General features: G+C 36.7%; 1 long non-coding RNA gene across 1 annotated transcript in view; it reads right to left on the bottom strand.

Annotated features, from left to right (window-relative positions):
- LOC133226360 (uncharacterized) overlaps positions 1–22,425 on the bottom strand; it is a 39,935-nt gene extending 17,510 nt beyond the window's left edge. Inside the window, exons 1-2 of the long non-coding RNA XR_009729485.1 lie at positions 22,174–22,425; positions 487–570 (exon numbers count right to left, since the gene is read on the bottom strand). This is a non-coding gene — a long non-coding RNA (uncharacterized LOC133226360). The remainder of the gene's footprint in view (positions 1–486; positions 571–22,173) is intronic.
- Positions 22,426–23,076: the final 651 nt, after the last annotated feature.

Genomic DNA, 23,076 nt, shown 5'->3' with positions numbered 1-23,076 from the left:
TAAGCAGGATCTTAATGATTTAAAGAAGCGTTTTGGTGTTGATAGCCTATGTCTAGATCCTGAAGACAACTCTGTTTCATATGGTCAGTGACGACATTATGTAAGTATTTTATACTGTCTGAAATTATAGAAACTTTCTTTTTCCTCTGTGGATCCTATTGAACCTTTTTTTTCGTCTTAAAAACTATTTAGGTTTTCTTCAAAAGAAATAAAGTATAACTCAAAATATTTTTAATATAAACACACCATTAATATTTTTTGTTAATTTGGAAAGGGGAAAGTGCAAAGAATTTTTGCTGACTAACCAATTTCAACCAGTTTGGAATTGGTTAGTCAATTCTTTTTTTTGTCCCTTTTATATGGTGCTGACATTGTACAAGAGGTGTCTCTGGGACTGTACTTTGGTCACAATGTTGCTACCACAGCAATAAAGAAAAGGGAAAATTGGAGAAAATGGTGGTGGTGTTAAAAAATGTTGTGACAAACATGGATTAAAGCAAAATCAAAGTCTTCTGTGCCCTGGTAGAAGACCATGGGTTCATGAAGCATGTCTTCTTCACATTTCTAGCTCTGTGACAGATATAGGAAATCAAAAGGCAGATGTAGTAAATTGTTACAAAGATCCAAACACTAAAAATAGAGGCCTAGCAGAGAAAGCATATGAAAAATTGTATTGCATTAAGTGATTGAATAGCAGCGAAAGCATTATGTTAAAGAAGCCAAACAGATCGATGTCCTTGCAGTTAAGTGGCCTTTTCTGAGAACAAACCATGAATAACTTTCTCTAATCAAATCTGTAGAGACTATAAGCCCTGAATAGAAGGACAGAGGAACTTGATATGATAGGGTATACAAGTCACACATTGTACTACACAGGACAAATTTTCAACAGAATGCAAACCTTCACTTTTTTCAAATTTATGTGTGTTTCCTGGAGACACAAGAAAAGTTAGAAATTTTCCTAATCAATTTCTGACATCAATGGAATGATTCCTACTGACTTTACACTCTAATGTATCCGCTTGTTGTGGTTTTAACCAATGCCAGACAGCTTTCACTCACTGCCCCCCCACTTCTTGCCCTCCCCCTACTCTCGGAGGGACGGAGAGGAGAATCAGAAAGAATGCAACTCCCACGGGTTGAGATAAGAACAGTTTAGTAACTAAGGTATAACACAAATCACTACTGCTACCACCAATAATAGTAATGATAAAGGAAATAACAAGGGAAGAGAATACAACACCTCACCACCAGGCGACCGATAACTCGCCCCCCAGCCCGACTAAGCACCGACTGATACCTCCTCCAACCCTGCAGTCCACCCTAACCCCCTTCTGGGTCCCTCTCCCAGTTACATCCCAGGCATGACGTGCTGTGGTATGGAATACTTCTTAGGTCAGTTTGGGTCAGGTGTCCTGTCTCTGCTTCCTCCCAGCTTCCCTCCTCCCTGCAGAGCATGAGGCCCACAAAGTCCTTGGCCAAACCAAAACATTATTTTTATCAGCTTTGTTCCCAGCTGAAAGTCAAAACACAGCACTGCACCAGCTACCAAGAAGGAGAAAAATGACTGCTACTGCTGAACCCAGGACACAGCTCATAGTTAACTGGGGCAATACAGAAAGCAACAGATAATGCACATATAGCAAAAGAAGATGGCTGTAAATTTGCCCTCTTTACAATCATTGCTTTAAGAAGAAATACTTAAAGTCATATATTATGGTGTTCTAAGAAGTCATAGGTTGAGTAGAGGTGGCACACATCAACATATAAAGCCACTTACCAAAGGGATGTTTGAAATTTAACATAATGCCCTCCCTCTTAAGACTTCACCATGTAGCAGCACAAAAAAAAAGAGGAAATATCTTGCTGTATTTCTTCTTTCTATATGGCTAATAGGACTAAGTTAAATAAAATGTAATATTTGCATAAAATGTGTTAGAATTGCTTTTTCACAGATAGGCTTCTATTTCAAGTCTCTCATATAGATAAATATCCTTGGATTAATAAAAATTCATTTTTAGATCTGCCTCCTTTTAGGTTTCTCGATAAACATAACAGTGAGAAAATCCGTAGAAAGAGCAAACATTCATACACAAACATGGCCTAGAATAATGCTTCCATCTTTGCATGAGATTTTGCAACATACTCAAGTGTTGAATGCTGTAACCAATGGCATAAACCAAACATTTTGCTTTTGGTTAAACATACTATTTTCCTTTAATTCTTGGCCATTGTGGCAATCTAATAGGAAGTCATAGGTCGACAATGAGTGAAAACATATGTAATGAGCATGTAATACTGTGTCAGATTTCGATAGGCTCATTCAGCCTGGAGAAGAGAAAGCTCTGGGCAGACATTAAAGTAGCCTTCCACTACCTAAAGGAGGCCTAATAGAAATCTGGAGAGGGACTTTTTACAAGGGCATTTAGTGATAGGATAAGGGGAAATGACTAAGCTGACAGAGGGTAGGCTTAGATTAGATACTGGGAAAAAAATATTCACTATGGGGATGGTGAGGCCCTGGCACAGATTGCTCAGAGAAGCTGTGGCTGCCCCATCCCTGGAAGTGTTCAAGGCCAGGTTGGATAGAACATTGAGCAACCTGGTCTAGTGGAAGGTGTCCTTGCCCATGGCACAGGAGTTGGAGCTAGATGATCTTTAATGCCCCTTTCAACCCAAACCATTCAATGATTCTATGATTCTATGATATTTGGCAGCTGTACTGAGGTGCAAATTGTGTTCCTAAACCAATTTATAACACTCTAAGGTCCTCCCTGGAGTCTACTGGTGAACCTGTATATTTTTAGGAAGAGATCTCAAGTATGTACTAACCTTTTCACACTTGAATACTGTTGCCAGGAGCCGGTACATCACCAAATAGAGTCTGCCTGGGTACCAGCTTCTGGCAGTGAGGGTAAGGGAGAGCAGTGTCACTCAACATCAAATTTTGGAGAAGAGTCATTTGGCAGTATAAACTGACAAGCAGTGTGGGGACTAATCCTATCATGTGACTTCTCACACTACAGGTAGTGAGACTACTTGTGCATTTGAAGTTAAGCACATATACAAGCATTGTATGACCATGGTCATAACTTTTTTCTCCACAGTATTTAAAATAATTTAAAATAATATAAAATTATTTGTTCAGTTCTTAAAACCCTTAAGATGACATAGCTGAGAACAGGTGTTCCTGCACTTACTTGTTCCTGAAGATATGGAGTCATTGACTTAATGATTGTGACCTCAAATTACAGAAGATGCTTAATGCTACTGTCAGAGCAGTATAAAGCTGCTTTATAAATAGAAGAAACACAGAAATATAGTATCTCTAATCATGAGAGAGAGAATTTTCAGGTGGAAATGGATGCTCAAGTCTCATATGCAGTGAGTATCTATTGCCAAAGGTGTTATCGGAATTGCAGAATTATTTCTACATCTCTTTTCACACCAAATATCTCCCCTGTGCTGTTTAAAAGGGCCATGGCATTCATTTTATTTCATGGAGAATGAGCAGCTTGTTACATGGATGGAATAGATTTTATTCCTGTGTATCAATTTTTTCTTTCCAATGATGAAATTTTTTAAGATGGCTGAGAAAATATCTTTCATGCAATACGTTAGATAAGTTTTAATAAGCCTGGACAAATTTTTTTCTAAAATAAAAAAAAAAAAAAGAAAGATTTACCATTAACTCATTGTTTCCAGATTTCTTTTTGCTGTTATAAAAAACATGCTTAATTTTATTTTTCTTTCTTGACCTATATTCTGCTCTGAAAGCCTCATATTTTGATATTATTTGTATATATTACCGCAAAATTGATATTTTATTTATATATTTATTTATATAAATAAATCTTTACAGAATCTCTTCCTGCTCAGATGTACTTGTTAGACAGTACAATTACACAGTTCTAACGCTAAGGAGCAACAGAAAGTATAGCTTCAATTATTAAAATATCATTGAATAGTATATGCTTTTTTTCCTCTTTTATAATTAGCAGATTATTCTTGATGAAATTGACATTGTTTTGCAAGGTTTATGGTTCCTGTGGAATGTTGCTAACTCTAACACTGAACATGACAGAGAACGCTGAGGTTTGGCAATTTGCATCTGACATCTATGAAACAAGAAAAAATCAGTGTTAAAGCTCTGCCTGTGTTCACAATAAAATACATCAGGAAAAGGAAAAACAGTTTTCTCCCCCTGGCATTTTTCTAGATAACTGTTGCGAAGAAGCTCTGAAACAGATAAACTGATTTTGATTTTTTCTCTTGGATCATAAAGAAAGTTGTTTCTGCATCTTCTCCTTTTATTTATTTATTCCTTATTTTTTTTTCCCCCACTCCAAAGCCTTCCTTTCATTGGGAAATGAAAGAAAAATACCCAGAGAAGTTGTGGATGCACCATAGCTGAATGTATTCAAGGCCAGGTTGGATGGGGCTTTGAGCAACCTGTTCTAGTGGAAGGTGTCCTTGCCCATGACAGTGATTGGTGCCACTAGATGATCTTGAAGGTCCCTTCCAACCCAGACTGTTCTATAATGACTCTATGATGATCCTATGATGATTCTATAATGATGAAGTAAAACCACTGGATAAGGCCATACTAAAAATAAAATCCATATCTGCAATGGTGAGCCATGACGGATGCCTGGAGAAAAGCAACGAGGAGAGGATAAGCAGTCTGCAAGACTTCCCAAGGATGCTTCTACAACCTTCTTCCCCTAATGATACAGTGGCTGCACTATCAAGAGGCTACCTACTCTAACATCATGTTAGCTTGCTTTCATATGAGCAACACTATAATCAAATGTTAAGGATATCTTTTTTCAAAATTCTTAGTTGCAAGAATTCACAAAAAAATACCACAGTTCTTTGGGCATGTGTTTCCCATAGAAGGAACTAGACTTTGTGGATAACCTCATGGACCAAGAGTCTAAACAAATGGATTGAAGGCATAATTTAAATGATAGGTGCCAATCTTCATTTGGACCCTGCTCTCCATAGAGACAAGAGAGAGGATAACACCTCTGATGGCATGCTGCAGTAGGGTGGTGGAGCTAGAAGCCCACTTCTGCACCCCAGCAGAGGATGGAGGAGAGGGGTTTTCACAATGGAAGATGAGAATTTGACAATGGCTTATCCTCACCCCTGCACTGGCAATACTGTGATGGTTTCATTTGCATGGAGAGCCGAAGTATCCTGGTGGCAGCTCTTCCAAATCCTTTTTCTGTAAGAATGCAAGCAATTTGGAACAAAGCACAGCAAAAGGGAGCAATGAATCTACAGTTGTGGGATGGGGTTTTAGTGGGAAGACTAGTAAGTAGTTGGGTGGTTTGGAGGATTCAGATAAGACAACAGTCAGAGATCCTCCTTGGGAGGACTTCAGTCAGTGGAGCAGTGTGATCGGAAATGAAAAGAGCACGTGGAAAAAAGTGTGACTGAGTCTCTTTCCCCATGTGAGTATCGTTTGAAGAGGGAAAGAAAAATGAAAGACAGGAGAGGTTAAACTGACTGTTAAATAGAAGCACATTTCTTGTACATAAAGTTTTATTGTGAGGGTTGTGTTTATGAGCCTAGTGAGAAGGGCTGATTAAATGAAAGGTTAATAAAGGGACAGCATGTGGTTTCTGACCCAGGTGTAGAAAAGTTATAAGGTGGGAGAGAAAAAAGTCTGACTGAGGGCCAAGATTGGAAAGAGGAAATCTTACATTGACACAGCTCATAATCAGTACTCATTTAATATGGAGGAAGCTGTTGTGGAAAGGAAAAAGAAATGTGGCATGTTCCATTGCTTTACTGCCAAGGCTAGCAAACTCATGTCTAGGATCTGTTATCAGACTATAGTCAGTAGCCCAGGTGACTGCAATTTCTGTATCCCTCAGTTTCAAAACTCCTAGCCCAGCACAAAGAAAATAATACTGTCTAAGCTAAATATAATAAGAGTATAAAGAACTGAAATTTTCATATGTAACCTTGCACATTAAAACTGATTATTTTGCATAGGTAAATGACCAGAAATTGAAGACAGAAACCAGTAAAAAAATTACAGTGATGCTTTAATATAAATCTACATAATGATAAAATTATAATGTCACTGGATTGTGGAACTATAGATAAAGGGAGCTAGATATGATAGCCATTGTAGAATTTAGCCAAAATATGGTCACATCTGCGAGCATCTGAAAGCTGATACCTTATATGTGTCAGACATCTACACTTGCAGGAGTAGTGAAGATCCCAACTAACTGAAGTGGTTCCTTTTATTTTATTAGCTCAGCCTAGAGTTTTACTCAGTTTGAAACCCCTACCATCATTCTCACTACTGAAAGTTAAGATATACATGAATTATCAAGAATGGAGGTAAATCCATTTGCTGTCTGTTCACGCAACCACAGGCCAAACTGTCTAACTCTGGTGCAACAAAGTTTTGCCAAAGCTTCTACACAGCTGTGAAGCTTATGTTGTTGTCTGATGGGCAGTTTGCATCTAATTGCATTTGTGGTACTTCTCATTCTCTGTTGTCTTAGCATTTCCTGAAATACAACCCTGTTTGACCTACAGTCTTGGAAATGCATATTTAGTATGGCAAATTATCATTTCCAGTGCTTCATCAGCACTTTTGGCAAATAACGTTGTTTTGGGAGAAATCCATTACTTTTATGGAAATTTAGCCATGCTGCTCTGTAATGGAACATAATGACAGGATGCCCTCAAGTGGCAAAATATAAACTCCACCCAGTAAAAGTTAAAGTGGTTAATATATAGACATTCCCTGCTAGAAGACACCCTGTTGGTTCACATATTGACACTCCAGATGAACTTAAATATCTCCTAGCTCTAAAATGGTAGGAGGAAATTAATTAAAATCACATAATATAAACTTTGTAAGACTAGAATTTGGCCAAGAAAGAAAATGACAAACTTGAAAAGGTGTCTAGGTTTAGGCTATGTAGATTGATTAATTTCTTGCCTAAAGTATTAACTTCTAGTTCTTTCACAGGACAAGCAAACTCTTCATATACTTCCTGGTATTCCTAGACAGGGACTATCAGCAGAGTATAAATTGCATGAATTCTCATATATTTGTGTTAATCCAGGCATGGTCCTTCTATTTCAAAAACATTCTGTACCAAGCCCTAAGAAAGTGAAATACATTAATATATGAAGAAAGAATCACATATTATGTTTTACAGATTCACTGTTCTTTGGAAATACAGCACACACGCACAAGTAATTTTCTGAATTCATAGTAAGTTATCTTCCACTAAGCCACAAAGCTGGCAACAACAAAAAATATTCAGCAGTTGGCATAAATTTATTTTTAAAAGCTCTTCAACTCTTCCTAAGAATTTTCATTCTCCCCCTTAGGAAAAAAAAAAAAAAAAGAAACAGAAAACACCAAACAAAAGACAAAAATGAAAACAAAAAAAGGCCCATAACAAACAAAACAGAAGATTTGATTAACCTTTTTTTTTTTTTTTTCAAGTAACCCAACAGAGGTTTTGCAATAAACAGCATTACTACTTTGGTAATATGGTTAGCTTATCCTATATGAGATAAAACAATAGGGACTGTAAGTAAGCCAGGATATACAAGGTTGAATATTCATTAATAAATCAAATACTTTCAAGGTTACTCTGCTAAACAGAACAAAGCAGAACTTTGTGGTTGCTGCTGCTTTCCCTTTAAAACTGTGGGGTTTTTAGCTAAATAGATGTCATAAAAAATAAAAAAAAAGATTGGAAAATAAGTGATAAGTAGCTCAGTTAATCCTAAACTCTTCCTTTTTAAAGTCACTGTTTTATCTAGCATCTGAGGTTTCCCTTCATTAGGTCTGTAATCTTAAAACCTTCTAGTTCAATAAGAGCCACAAGTATTTCTGCATCAGGTTTTTCAAGTAGGTAATTTTACATACATTCATGAGCCTGTTGTGACATCATCCATACTGTTCAAGGACAAAGGACTTGTCTTTATTAAAACATCATGCTTTTCAGTCATGTTTTACTAGGCTAAGGCCTATAGTATTTCTTAAAATACCACACTGAAAATTTTGCATGAAGGCTAAGAGGTTTTAAAACAATGTAGATAACCTTATTCCGGTCTTTATGAAAATAGAATAGCTGTGAAAAATCATTAATGTTACCACAGGTGTGGGAAATGATACTGGAATAATTCCCTTTTTGCAGAACACTTGTTTCCCTAACTCCCCACTCAGGCAGCTACGTGCCCACATAATGTGGTCCTTGCCCTCTTACTCTCCCCTTCTGACTGCCTGGGTCAGTCTTTACATAAAAGAACCCAAGTTCCACCTACAAAGCACTCTCTCTGTCTTTATTTTCATGGCAGACACTTTTATATCAGAGTATTTTCATCACAGTGGCACCCATACCAGAGCCACAATACTGTAGTTAAGGGTCTGTTCTTTGGTATTTCTATTCTAAAGCACTATTGTGTGAGGTTGCTGAGCAGCTAAAATTCCTTCCATGCTGAGACTTGGCATACAAGCACTTAGCTCAGAAGCAATTTAATTTTTTAAAAATTTTGTTTTTTAACTCTTAGGTGTCCTTTTGGAAAATGCAATGGTGAAAAATAATAAAAGTTGACTGTCTTTGGGTGATTGCTGGCTATGTGGTGGTGTGGGCGGTTTTTACTATGAAATATTACATGCTGTTTGTCAGTAATGTAGGTTAAATAGTTTTCAGGGACTATCTGTAATCCTTGAATTGCCCTCTATGAAATAAGCAAAACAAGATACAGTAGTAATTTTTATCTTCTGAATGGATGTTACATCTGCTAATGTATGAAGGTGCTCCCCTATAATGATAATTTTAAAATATTAGAGTGGTGGCTATTTTAGAAGTATAAATTTAAAGAAAAAACAAACCACAAAACAACCAAAAAAAAAAAAAAGCACCAAAAAACCCGAAACTAAACTAGACAAAAAAGCATAATACCTTTAATATCAGAATGTCTTTAGACAGGAGATTTTGGAGATAAAGTAGTTGTCACATGGAATGAAACAGAATTCTTGCTTTCTCGTCCCCTTGATCTATCTAGCAAGGTTCACTCTGAAGATTTCACACCATGCTTTGAAGCCATTGTTAGGGGTAGCTCATAGTGGCAAAGTGCCAGACTAGTGGACTTTTGGTCTGTTATCATGTGGTTAGGAAAGGAAAGGATTCTGAGCAGCTTAATGTGGATTAATGGTGCCACTTTAAATTATATCACTGTTATTTCAGAAAAGGCAGGAGAACACTGAACCATGTTACATCAGCATATTGATTTACAGTTCTTATACACCCACAGACACTACTAATAATAGAAAAAATAAATTGAATGCACAAAGAGCTTCAGGATTGGGTTTGGGGTTTGGGTTTTTTTTCAATCTTTTAAGATTGAGCAAAACCTGAGGGTTTTGCTTTAAGAACTGCTGGCAGATTATATATATTTCCAGGAGCAGACACAGGCACTGATAATGATAATTTTCCATTTAAATAGATTAGATGATACAACTTGAGTATTTATTCCCACCATAGAGGCAAGTTGAAGCTTTGGCATCCAAGCAGGACACTCTCCTTGGGTACAAAACAGGACTGAGGGCAGAATTTACCCATGGGGTAGCATGAAAGGGTGGTATGGGAAGCCATATAATTTCTTTTAGACATCACAGTTTTGCTTGAAATCTGACAATAGGACATAATTTGCTGAAGGTATACTGGCCAGAGTAATTTATTTATTCGCAGGTGTTAGATGTCAAAGCTAAATGATGTACTGATTTTACAGAAATTACCTCACTGATCATAGCTGAGATATCTAAACAGGCTTTTAAGATGTCTTTTAGCCTGTTTGCGTGCTGAAAGAATGCTATAAAAACATATGTGGCCCTCAGGCCTTTCCACCTGCCATTCAGGTTTCCCAGTAAACACAGCAGTCCAGTAAACTAAGCTGTCCCGAAAAGCTTATTCATGCTCTGAAACTACTTTTTTTTAACTCTTGTATTTACTGTTCCTTTTGACTTGGTTTATACAACCCAACATACCTCTGAAGATAGAAAGTGTTAGGTACCAAATATCTATTCTGCAAAATGCTTGTATTTATATAACATTTTTGGTTTTCAGTTTTTCAGTGTAAGACCAACAAATGTTGGGTTTATACCTTTAAATGCATCTATTTCTCCTGCTGGAAAAACAAACAAACTCAAGAACTGTGTAATATCTGATGCTGCAGTTCCTTTGAGAAGATTACATGCAGGTGAGAAAACTGTGGGTATGCATAAGGCTTAAGAATTGAAAAGTGGCATCTTCTCAGAATCAGGTTGTGATCACTAACAAGATGGTTCCTCTAAGATTCTTCTTCTGGGAATATCTAGCATCAATCCCCCAAAAACGTGCAGCCAAGATACTTGCGGTCCAAGAAAAAAAACACAAACAAAAAAGCATGTGAAAAATAAAATACAAACCCCATATATACCTATATTGATAAAAACATATTCAGTTCCACTAACTTCCATTTTTCTAGAAAATCAGAGAAATGTAATTGGAATATCAACAGAACTCCAATTCAAAATCAAGTGTCTGCAGCAACAGCAAAAGAAGCCTTTGTGAACATCAGCCAGATACGCTGTTTCCTTTTTTTTCCTTTTTTTTTTTTTGTGGGTAAATATCATCTTTTTCAAACTTAGTGTGATAATCAGCCTCTTTTTCAATAAAATGTGAAAAATATCTGAAGCAATTAGACTGCATTACTGTCTAATTATACCAAATGGTAATTTTCAAATCAGAGCTGTACTTTCTGTATTTTCTGTAGTTGTACAATCACAAATTAGTAAAGCCTTAAATTAGCTAGCTTCTGCTGGAATCACTGGCAAGGTCTTTAACTACAGTACAGCAGTGTGAGCACACTTCTGTAATGCACCCAATTAGTAAATTATTCTGTTACTTATTATCCAATTAAAGATTGCTTTTCTTTTTACACGTTTTCACATGTGTTTGTGTGAGTTTGAGTGTTTGTGAATAAGTATACCCTATAGAAGTAAACCAAGAAGTACTCATTTATAAAGTATTATTTCTGTATTATGAAACTGAAAAGCTCTTCTTCACACAGCAGATTTTATGAGGTTCTTAATTGTGTAACAAATGCAGGTGATGGATGTGTAGAGATTAAAACCAGATGTCTTACTTAAAAAAAGAGTGCCACTAGCTGACAATTTAAAGATCAAGAGAATAAGTCTGTTTAATCATTTTTTCTTTAAAAAGAATGTTCTGTGTTTTGCGTTAATGATGGACACTATTTCCTGCCTTACAAGCTGAAAAGATTGACAAGAAATTTTAACAAATTAAAACAAGAGATAAGGATCATTTTGATTAAACACCATAGTTCTTCAAAGAAGAGTGAATAAATACATCACAAAATTACAGGATAGGGCCATTCTATAAACAGCTGGAAAAAAAACCCAGTGAGGTTGTTTTTGTAAAGAAGTAATTACACCAAATGAGTCATTAAGAGCATTCAAATTCATATGAACTATTGCAAGCAGACAGAAAAACAGAGAAGCAAATCCATATAAGAAACCTGGTATAAGATAAGCTTTTAATTTCTGGATATGTTTTATGTCAGCAAAACTATGATTTCAAATTCAGTTTCAATAAGATTTAACTCATAAAAATTATATAGAATACACAGAACTAGCTCCTGATTTAGTTTCTTTTTAAATAATGAAATAATACTCCAAAGGGAAATTTTTCATACTAGTTACTTACCAATTATTAATGTTCTTGACATAGGAAACATGTAAAAATAAGGAATATTCTCATGAACTGACAACAGGAAGGAATATTTGGGAATATTAATTGATTGTAAGATTGTTGTGAGCCAATAACAGGCTGTGGCTGTAAAAAACCTGTGAATAATATCTTAAGCATTTCAAGGATGCATAGTAAAGTATAGTGCTGTAATATCGATAACTCATCTGGAATTCTGTGGGCAGTGGATGCTACACAACATATATAAATCAAAACTGAATGAATCCAGAAAAGGGTCATTAAGGTAATCAGATGAACTTTCTTATAAGAATAGAATTAAAAAATGAAACCATGCTAAGTCTAGAAGATTGAAGACTGGGATGGATTCCATTGCAACCTACCAATGCCACATGCATGTACAGGGAGCAAAGCCTATCTTCATTGGAGGCAAAAGTAAGCCCAGAATCAAAACAGCTATTTTAACTAGGAAGATAAAAAGTTTCAAAGAAAGCCCTTAAGTATGATTAGAGGGAAATAACAGGGAAATAATTTTACACAGAACTACAAGTTATGCATAAGATATAGTGTATGTCATGGTTTCTTGTAATGGGAAGTGAATGGATCAGGTGACATTACGGTAAGTATGGCAATTAGAGAGCACCAAAATGGCTTTCAAAATTTTTCGGTACATTTTGTGTACAAATCTGGACTGAAAGATGACAATATAGCCTCTCTCTCTTGTGTGCCTACTTTCATTTACTGCATCTTCTCCAGCCATGCATAGCCTGGTTCCTGAAGTATCATAGTACACCTAGGCTGATCTGCTTACAGTTGAGGAGAGTATGTAAAGAGTGAAGCTACTGTAGTACGGTGACTGGAACTGGTAGACCTTTACACATGTAAATCCTGTATACAGTAGTTAAGAGAAGGTTTGTTTTTTGTTTGCATTCCAAACATGGAACCTTGAGTTTCTTAAACTATCCACCATATCTATCTGCACTGTTGTTTTCCCCCTCCACTGTGACATAAGGCAAAGAATACGTCATTACAATTTACATCTAGCATGGATGTATCCCTCACTTTTTTGTTTCCAGCATACTAGTCATTGTACAGATGAGGGAAAAAATAATAATAATAAAAAAATAAAAATCCTTTGCTCATGAATTTTAAAATCTAAGGAGTCCTTTTAATATGTGACATCTAGATGAGAGACATTACTTGAACTGCTCACAGATCATGTGCAAGTTACAAGGCAACAGCAGGGATATAAGCATGCCTGAAATCTCCAGAGGGAAGTAAAGAAATAGATGTATAATACCACACTCTTGAAATTTCACTCTGACCTAAACCTGAGCCCCCTCAGGTAATGATGTGTATAGGGTTGATAAAGGATTATAAAGTGTTTGCATTTCTCTAATCACTTGTGCGAGAAAATATTGTACATCTGAAGTTTCAGAGTGATAGATTTCAGTTGAGACACACAAATCCTTTTATCATTCGCAGCTAGGGCTTTTACCTGTTACAAGCTACAAGACAGCAGCTGATAAACTGAGAGAAATGGGTCATCATTCCAGCTATGCCACCCATCTAATGTTTGCCAAGAAACCTCAGGGGAAAAGGACAATTTTGCAAATATAATTATGAGGATCCTCTGCTTCTGTGTGCATCAAGAAATCCCTGGAAAATAAATAAAGATTTTTTTTTCTCATATGTCATCACAGCTCATACATGTTAAACGTTTGGTGGCTCAGCCTTGAACATTGGCATCAGAACAAGGATCCATGTGAAAAGGTTAACAAAAAATGTCAGCTTTAGTTTTAGAGGGCTAATGCATTCACTCAGAGCAGAAAATCCAGAAAACAGATATAGGACTAAAACGAAACCAGTAGGCCAGTTAGAAAGCCTGCTTTGTGTGTAGAGTGGGTCTCTGCATATCAGGCAGTGTAGATGCAAACAGCTGTGATGCAACTACAGCTTAACAAACGATGATCCCATTTGCTTGTAGGTAGCAGATTCATTTTCAGATTTCAATTTAAAAAAAAAGAAAGTGAACTGATTTAAATACCCCTGGGGAAAGAAAAGATCATGGTCAGAGCCAGCCATTCAAGTCAACCTGTGATTTTGCAGTGCTGCAAATGTGATAAATGTAAACTTTTTGAAAGATTCATTTAAAACCATTATTGTTGAAGTATCAGATGGAAGAACAACTGCTTTTTATTATATTTTCCATCCCCCTGTAGTGTTTCCTTGCCCCACTGTCAGTGTCTCCTAGCACTTTAGATAATTTTAAGGGAGTGGAACAACTGATATTACCAAACACTGAAAAGCACCAAGGATTCATTATTTAACCTTTCATTGTTCAACCCTTAATCACTTTCAGTGAGATTTGACTAATAGTAAGTAAGGTTTTCAGCTAACTTGGGTGAAAAGATGAGTCTTACAAGATGACTGCTTCCCTAACAGTTCAACAGAGGGAAAGATCAATGGTAACGTTATTTTTGAATCTAAGGAAAATCACATTAAAGCCATCAGCCTCTGGTTTTCACATTGTGGCTTTCAGGTATGAGATGAGAGGTCCTGTGACAGCCATGAGAATACTTCTACTGAGTCAGTATTATTTTGCATCAGTGCATATGATCATCAGAACCACAAGCAGGATGTAAGACCACTATTGGGTCAGTATGACAGACACAGCAGCGCACAGTTTTTTATGAGGACAGTAAGTTAGGTTTTGCTAAACACTCATTTCCTGGTTCGACTAAGACCAATTCCCATTCTCACTATAAAGCAGACTGTGCCAACTCTGTAGACACAACTCACAGATAAAGGACACCAGACTGCAGTTTAGCATGACTGGTAGAAATTTAATAACCCTAGTACACTTAGACAATTCTCTCAGGCTGCCTTGTGTTCATTAAAAATTGCCTTTAAGAAGGTAATCATGGGGGGCAGATGATTTTAAAAGGAGAAACTTATGAATTATAGACTAGATTAGCATTTTTAAATATTTAATAAAACAGATTATTTCTGACTACCTTGAAAATAACGAGGAAATAAGAACCACCAAGCATTTGTCATAGAATCAGAATACTTTGGGTTTTAATGGACCTTCAAGATCATCTGGTTCCGATCCCAGCTGCCATGGGCAGAGACACTTTCCACTAGACCGTGTTGCTCAAAGCCCTGTCCAACCTGGCCTTCAACACTTCCAGAGATGGGGTATCCACAACTTTTCAGGACAACTTGTTCCGCTGTTATCATCACCCTTATAGTGAAGTGTCATCTGTTTTCCTTTTGAGATGTTCAATGAGCTTCTGTATAGTGTCATATATATTGATTTCATTAAGATTTTTAACAATATGTTGAATGGCTAGTTAAAACTTCCATAATGTGAGCAAATGAATAAAAGCAAGTTCTGAAGTTCATTGCCAATTTAGAAGGATGTTATAAGTAGTATTTCACAAAGATCTGGATGGAAGTTATTATATGTAATACATGTGTATTGGATGTAATGGAATAGCTACTAATGAAATATAGAACCTGTTTGTGCAGGCTTCACCAGTGGGAGTGACTGCAGGCACATTTGAGTACAGTGCTGGGATTTGGTGTGAACCTAAAATTGGAGAAATAATCCTTGGAAAGGATTCAACAAGGACAAACGTGGATTTTGACAGGTAGAAAAAAATCAGCTGTCTCTCATAGTAGTTTAATTTACAGTTATGAGAAAGAGGACATACAATTTTTAGCAGAATCTGAACAGCTGATGCAGCACTGCTGAAGCAAATAATACCAGTGGGCATAAATAACATAATTGCATGACGGATGAAGTGGCCCTTTCAAAACACATACTGCTGGAGAGGCCAGTACTTGTCCTGTCTTGAACATAACAGTTAAAAGAAGATTTTGACCAGCAAAGAAAAAGATCAAAGATCATAGCAAGGGCCTTGTGTAAATCCTTGCATTGTCAGACAAGCTGAAAAGGGTAGAAAACAAATAATTCTCATGTCCACTATGGACAGAGTGCCATAACATCACAGAATCAGACTTGAAAGCAGCTTTGAAATGTTCTTGCAGGCAACATCATCCCTTCTAAATATGTTCTTTGTCAGACCTTGAGTCATTAACCGGAATAGAATATTAGTGTTATAAGGCACTACTCTGATATTTAGAAACCTCCTTCTCAATCAAATCATATAAAACTCAGGTGGCAATAAAAAATCATATACAAAATTAATATATTCTGCAGCATTCTGAGTGAGAATTGTTACCATTCCTTGTTTTAAATATCATTTGCATGTAATGTCTAGTACTTTGATGTTACCAAGCTAAGTGTGCAGGTTAAGAGAATCTTCAATAATCTTTCAAGAAAAAAACTTTTTTCAGAGACTGTTAGAATATACGGATATAAGCACTGTCTGTATTCAAAATCCACTTAGCACTTATTTTTATTTGACAACTGGAAAAAGATAAATATAACCCCCATTTTCAAGAAGGAGAAAATAGAAGACCCAGGATATTATAAACTAGTCAGTCTCACCTCTATGCCTGGTAAAATCTTGGAGCAGATTCTCCTGGAAGGCATGCTAAGACACATGAAAACCAGCAAGGTGCTTGATGACAGTCAGCATGGCTTCACTAAGGGCAAACCTTGCCTGACCAGTTTGGTGGACTTCTCTGATTGGAGCTATGGAACCGATGGATGGGGCAGGGCAGTTGAAGTCACCTACCTGAACTTATGCAAAGCGTTCAACACTGTTCAACATGACATCCTGGTATGCAAACTCAACAGACATAAATTCAATTGATGGACCACTCAGTGGGTAAGGAAATGGCTGGATGGCCACACGCAGAGTTGTGGTCAATGGTTCAATGTCCAACTAGATACAGGTAAGGAGTAGTCCCTCAGGAATTGGCGTAGGGACAGATCCTGTGCAACATCTTTCTTGGCAACACAGACAGTGGGGTTGGGTGAGCCCTCAGCAAGTTTGCCAATGACACCAAGCTGTGTGGTTCAGTTGGTACACTGGAGGGAAGGAAAGCTGTCAAGAGGGACCTTGACACACTTGAGAGGTGGGCCAATGCCAACTTCATGAAGTTTAACAAAGCAAAGTGCAAGGTCCTGCAGGTGGGTCAGGGCTGTCCCAGGCACAGCTACAGGGTGGGCAGAGAAGTGATTCAGAGCAGCCCTGCAGAAAAGGACTTGAGCTGGCTAAAGTGTGCACTCACAGACCATAAACAAACTGTATAGTGGGCTGCATCAAAAGTAGCATTATCAGCATGTCAAAAGGTGTGATCCTGCCCCTGTACTCTACTCTCGTGGAACCGCACATGAAGTAATGTGTGCAGATCTGGTGTCCCCAACATAAAAAGGACATGGAACTGTTGGAACAAGTCCAGAGGAGGGCCACGAGGATGATCAGGGGACTGGAGCACCTCCCATATGAAGACAGGCTGAGAAAGTTGGGGCTGTTCAGCCTGGAGAAGAGAAGGCTGCGTGGAGACCTCATAGCAGCCTTCTAGTGTCTGAAGGAGACCCATAAAGATACTGGAGAGGGACTTCTCATCAGGGATTGTAGCGATAGGACAAGGGGGAATGGGTTCAAGCTTAAACAGGGGAAGTTCAGGTTAGATATAAGGAAGAAGTTCTTTCCTGTGAGGGTGGTGAGGCATCGGAACAGGTTGCCAAGGGAAGTGGTAAATGCTCTATTCCTGGCAGTGTTCAAGGCCAGGCTGGACAGAGCCTTGCATGATACAGTCTAGGGTGAGGCGTCGCTGCCCATGGCAGGGGAGTTGGAACTCGATGATCTTAAGGTCCTTTCCAACCCTAACCATTTTATGATTCTGCGACTATTGAAAATGTAGCGAATGGAAATAAGTCCGAAATCTGAAGAAAAAAGGTTAATATTACTTTTTGCAAATCCTTAAAAGAAAACTATTTAGATTACTCTTGATAATATTAGACCCAGCTAGTTAACCTTCAAAAACAGGGAGCAGGATAAAAAAAACTCTTCCATGGGAGCTTGCCAAGCAGGGACAATTTATTCTTACAATTTTATACTTATTGCCAATGCGGTGAGACACAATCCCATCTGATATTTGATCTATATTTTATGTAACACTCTTTCTTTATATGAAATTCTAAGAATTATTTTTATTAAATTACAGATGAAAACGGACCAAAAAAATGGAGAACTGTGAATTAAGCAAATAAATAAAATTCTATTTTTCATTATATTTTTAAAGAATCATGAAGTGTAATAGAATTTACATCCTAATATTTTCCCCTTCCTCCTAAAACTTAGCTAGTTTTGCATCTTCTGAGATCGATAAATCCATCATTCTTGTCAGCCTCAGTAATAAGTTTTCATTGAAAAAGCAACTTGATGAAATAAAAAGTAGCAATAGTTACATGTCAGGCCACCTAAGAAAAAACATATATTGCAAAGTCTACTCTCTGCTCTTTTGAACCTTTTTAAGATGTGATCTTGAAATGAGAGCTGCACTAAGCTTTTTCTTAAATATCTGAACTGCAGAGAAAGAGTTCCTCTAGGAGAAAATATTTTGAACTTCATATATGTGAATCAGCTGTTTTATTTGGAAAACCTGTAGAGTAATTTTGCTACATGAATTTAAAACAAACATAATATATTTAATTTAGTGCTTTTATTTTGTTGGAGGAGGATTTCTGAAACGACGTTTAATCTCTAGCTAAAGTTTCAAAGCTTGTAAGACTTAAAAAAATAGTTCACATTCCTGCAGTTTTAATTGAGCTGTATGTGAAGTTTTATGGAAAAGGAGAATTTTGGAACAATAGTGTCCAACTTATCAAAGGTAGTTTGATACCATTTTATTTAAGGTTAACAAGTAGCAATTCTCATATCACCCTAACTAGAGAAAGAAGCCAACACATAACATTTTTGTTACTGAGAAAATGGTTCTGTACCACATTCACAAATAAATGTCATTAGAAGACTTCTTTTCATCTGTGTTATACCCAGCAATTTTTAATACACTGATTCAAAATATATACTAAGTCAGATTTTTTGGCCAGAAAACACTCTGATCATGTAGTTCACCCTCCTTCATGACAGTCCCCTGGCCCTCCCTGAATTAATTACTGTTTTAAATAGTGGATGATTTCTAAAAGCAAAACATTTTAGTAGACAGAGAGCTCACAATGCTCCTAATAGTCTGTTCTGATGGGTAATAATTTTTACCATTTAAAATTCTTAAGATATTTTTGGTTTTAATTTCTCAAACAGTAACCTTTTTTCCATTTTTGTATGAAATGTTGAAAAGCTTTTCATTAAGAAACTTTTCAGTCCCTTAAGATTCACTGTGATCAAATCTCTCCATAAATTTTTCTTTGATTCTATAAACAGATTCTGAGTCTTTGACTACAAGGCACACTTTCTAACACTTTGATCCTCTTCCTGGCTCCATTTGTAATCATTTTGCTTTGGTGTGTTTGCATTCACTTAAAAAAATCATGTTTAATTAAAAAAAAAAAAGTCTGATGCTTAAATTACACTACAAATTATGTCTATGATGTTAACACAGTAGTCTTTATTTTAGCTATATGAGTCAATGCCATTTGTCAGCTTGACGACAGTGGTAGTGTTCAGCTTTATAGAAAGAAAGGGTTTGCTGGAATTCTCTTTTCACAGAATTTGTTCCAATGTGCACTTTGAACTGCTTTTCTGTCCAAAAGTATCTAGCCTTGGTGTGATGCTCATCTTCCATAAAAAGTAATGGTAAAGTTCCTGTTGACTTCTAGCAGCAGATAGGAAGAAATGCCAACATTTCTGAAAGACCTTAGCCTAAATTATTTCTTCTTGATAATTCATAATGCATTTATTAAATTCGTGCTTTAAAAAAGGGTGCCACCAAAGTATTGGCACATTTCTGCCTGCAAAGCATTGAGTTATTAGTTCAGAAAGCACATATCTATATATATTAATATAATTGAAGTAACAGCCTTTAAATTGTTAAAATCATGCTATGACTTAAATAACTGTGAGTCATTTAAACTCTCTGAGCCCTCTATCTTTCTAGGGGCAAGTGAAGTTTCAAATTTGCTTTGAAACCCCTCAGAATTTATTTCTATTGGAGACTGGATAATGTAAGGATTTTAGAATAGAGTTTAAATTTCCTCTTAGTTCAAAGCAGTTTTTCATAAATTGTGTCAGTTATCCACAGCTCATGGTTATGCCTTTAAATTTCCTCTTGCCTCTTCATTAACTAGAAACAAACTTACTCACCATATAGAATGAAGAAAGGACGTCCTTTAAGGATTCTAATCTCAGACTAGAAAAATGGACATCTGGTCACTGTAAATGCAACTTTCTCAAATAAGCAAGTAAAATATTGAAAACTTCTACAGAGGCCACCATGATTCCAATTTTGGCTTCTCTGGAGGATGCGTTACCAGAGCAGGGAATATGTAACAGTCATGCATTACTGAGGAAGCACAGCAGAAAAGTCTAATATATTTTCCTGTGCATCATACCACGGTTTACAACTTGTAGGTGATATTGCAGGGAAAATATTCAAAGGATGTAGTAATAATGAGGAACAATCTTCAACTTTTAATCACTTTTCAAAAAACTGTAAGCTGTGTCGTGGTTTAACCACGACAGCTGCTACTAGGCTGCCCTTAGCCTCCCCTTAACCCAAATAAACAAGCACAGCTCTCTTGGCGTCTCTTCATAGGTTCTGTGCTTTAGGCTTTTGGCCATCTAGTAGCATGCTGCTGGATGCTCTTCAGTTTCTTGACGTCATTCTTGAACTTGGGGGCCCAGACGTAAATGCAGTAATTCATGCCAGTGGGGACTTTTCATAGTATCTTATTCACAATGAGAAAACAATTGGCTCATATGCTACCTGGCGTCTATCATAACCTTCAGGTGCTTCTCAGCAGGGCACATAGCAGCCAGGCTCTTCACTACTCCTTTGTTTTAAATTTTAAAGTATTAACACGACTTTGCACAGGTTTATTTTTTGATGTTTTTTTTATCTTCCAGTCAGCACAGAAATATTTAAAATAGAAATCTCAAACAACAGAGTACTGGAAAGCAAGTACATAAATAAATGAATAATTCTGTGACATTCGTTGTTGACAAAACTGTATTGCCTACACTACTATTAAGGGAGGTAATGGGTGTAAATGGCACAGTAAATTGCATTTTAAGGAATTCTTCATTCTTCAGTGTGGTGAGTTTTAAGTGAGATTCCATATTTCATAGCTGAATATTTTTAGTGCCTCTTGAGCCATAGTTTAAAATCATATGCTGTGCTTTTGAGTCATTCTGATAGATTTCCATTGCTAGTTTGGAACCACCCCAATCCAAGAGCTCTGTGATGATGTCTAGAAAAGTAGGGGAGCTAGGAAGCTTGCACTGTGCTTTTTAAATGACTGAAGAATTCTGTAAGAAGAACATGCGAACTCTGATACGAAAACTGGAGGCAGGATACAATGTCTGCTGGTATACATCCTTTGAGGTTGACCTAATCTCCCAGGCATGTGAGATAAGTAAGCCATAGAGGCCTCTAATATGCAACGTGTATGTTTTACACATTTCAGCAGTGGACCTCCTTGAACACCTTTGCCATCTGTCACCTGTGAACATTCTTTGTTCAAAGACCCACAATGTATGTGGTATGAGTTTTGGGACTACTGATTATATGAAGATTTGATATGTACCTCACAAGGTCAAAAAGCCTTTTTTTTTGCAGAAATGTGCACATCATTTGTATTTTTCAGAGGAGATAAAACCATGAGAACAGATATTTACAGGGAAGAGGATTTTGTCATATGACACATGACCCCGTCGTACAGAGGAGTTTTGAGAAAATTGCAGGGTTTCCTTAGCGCTTCAAGGTCAATATGTTTTGTAGTAGAATGTTTTCTTTTTGGTTTTAATTTCTAAGACTCCCTGATATCAGTTTGCATGCTTCCATTTCTTTGCATTCAAGATGGTTTCTTTCTGTTTTCTTCCGTATTTCAAGGGTACTAAAGTCTTCTTATGTTACTGCAGGTTACTTCAGCACAGTATTTAGCAGATTGTGCCCTTCAAATTATTACTGGTGTTTCAGGTAACGCTTCCTTGAATTGCTAACCTAAAGTTTTGAAAGATAAATTTGATATTAGATACTATAATCTTTATTAACATCAGCTTTATTATTTTGGTGTACTTGCTGATTCTCTGCAAGTTACAGCATGTTATCAACTTAGAATCAGGAGAGATTTCACAATCTGCCATTGAAATAGCCTCACTTGAGAGCGGATATGTTATGATTTATTATTCAGCTATCTCTGATGTAGAATTACTTGGAACATTCATTCCAGCATTCTTCTTAGCCTGTGGATTATGAAATTGCTAAAAATATTTTACAGGCATCTAGAGCCAAAAAACAGTGGCATGGTCACATTCAAACCACAGGGTCTGAATCTCCACAGTTCCCCCATTTTTATGTTGGTGAAACTTCATTTGAATCAGTGGTGTGATATCCTGAAGAATAAGGATGCAAAGGGCTAGTGCAGAACCTAGCTTTAATTAATCTTCATTAGTGTTCTGGAGGTGGAAGCAAACAGCTCATTAACAGAATTTGCAGATGTGAATAAATTGAGAGAAGTTATGTACCCAAGGGAAGACTGCAAAATAATAAAAGGACATCCAACAGGGGTTTAAAATGTGGACAAAAAAAATAACAATTTAGCTCAGGAGAGCTTATATTAATACAGCACAGAAATAATTAAAAACACAAGAATACAAATTAATTCCATAAATTAGAGAATGAGACATTGTATCAGCAGAAGAGTATCTTTTCCATTAAGTATTTGGAAAGAAAACCGGGAAACAGAATTAGAGTGTCACCAATGATAGGCAAAATAGGTAGGCAAAGTGGATAATTAGAGGCATGATACAAGATGCTTCTGCTTTAAGGGTTTTCAGTGAGCTGATGAAGTCTCCAATTCACTATACATGCTCAGTTAGCTCCAGCATTGGATTTTCCATGACTTCAGTTGTCTAAATATTCTCATTTTTTAATCAGTCTTGCCAAATGATGGCTGGGTTTAACCCTGATGAAAATGTGTATGACAGTATGCAATTTGGAATTTGAAAATGTACAGCCTGTGTATGCCTGTTGTCCTTTATTTATTTTTATGTATTGGTAAAGTTAAGAATTCTGACAAAATAAGAAAATAAAGAAATTGCTGCTGATCACTAAAGAGCAAGTATTATACCCTTCTGGCCTATCAGGAAATCCTCACAAAGCTATTTCAGTTTTTAGTAAGCTTATTTACAGAAATACATAATAATGTTTTAAA

The sequence above is a fragment of the Neopsephotus bourkii genome, unplaced genomic scaffold (genome assembly GCF_033783945.1).
Source record: "Neopsephotus bourkii isolate Nb327-2 ecotype Australia unplaced genomic scaffold, CSIRO-AGI_Nbou_v1 NB_1780, whole genome shotgun sequence".
Taxonomy (NCBI): domain Eukaryota; kingdom Metazoa; phylum Chordata; class Aves; order Psittaciformes; family Psittacidae; genus Neopsephotus; species Neopsephotus bourkii.
The sequence above is the reverse complement of the archived record's forward strand: the minus strand, read 5'-3'. Positions and strand labels throughout refer to the sequence as shown.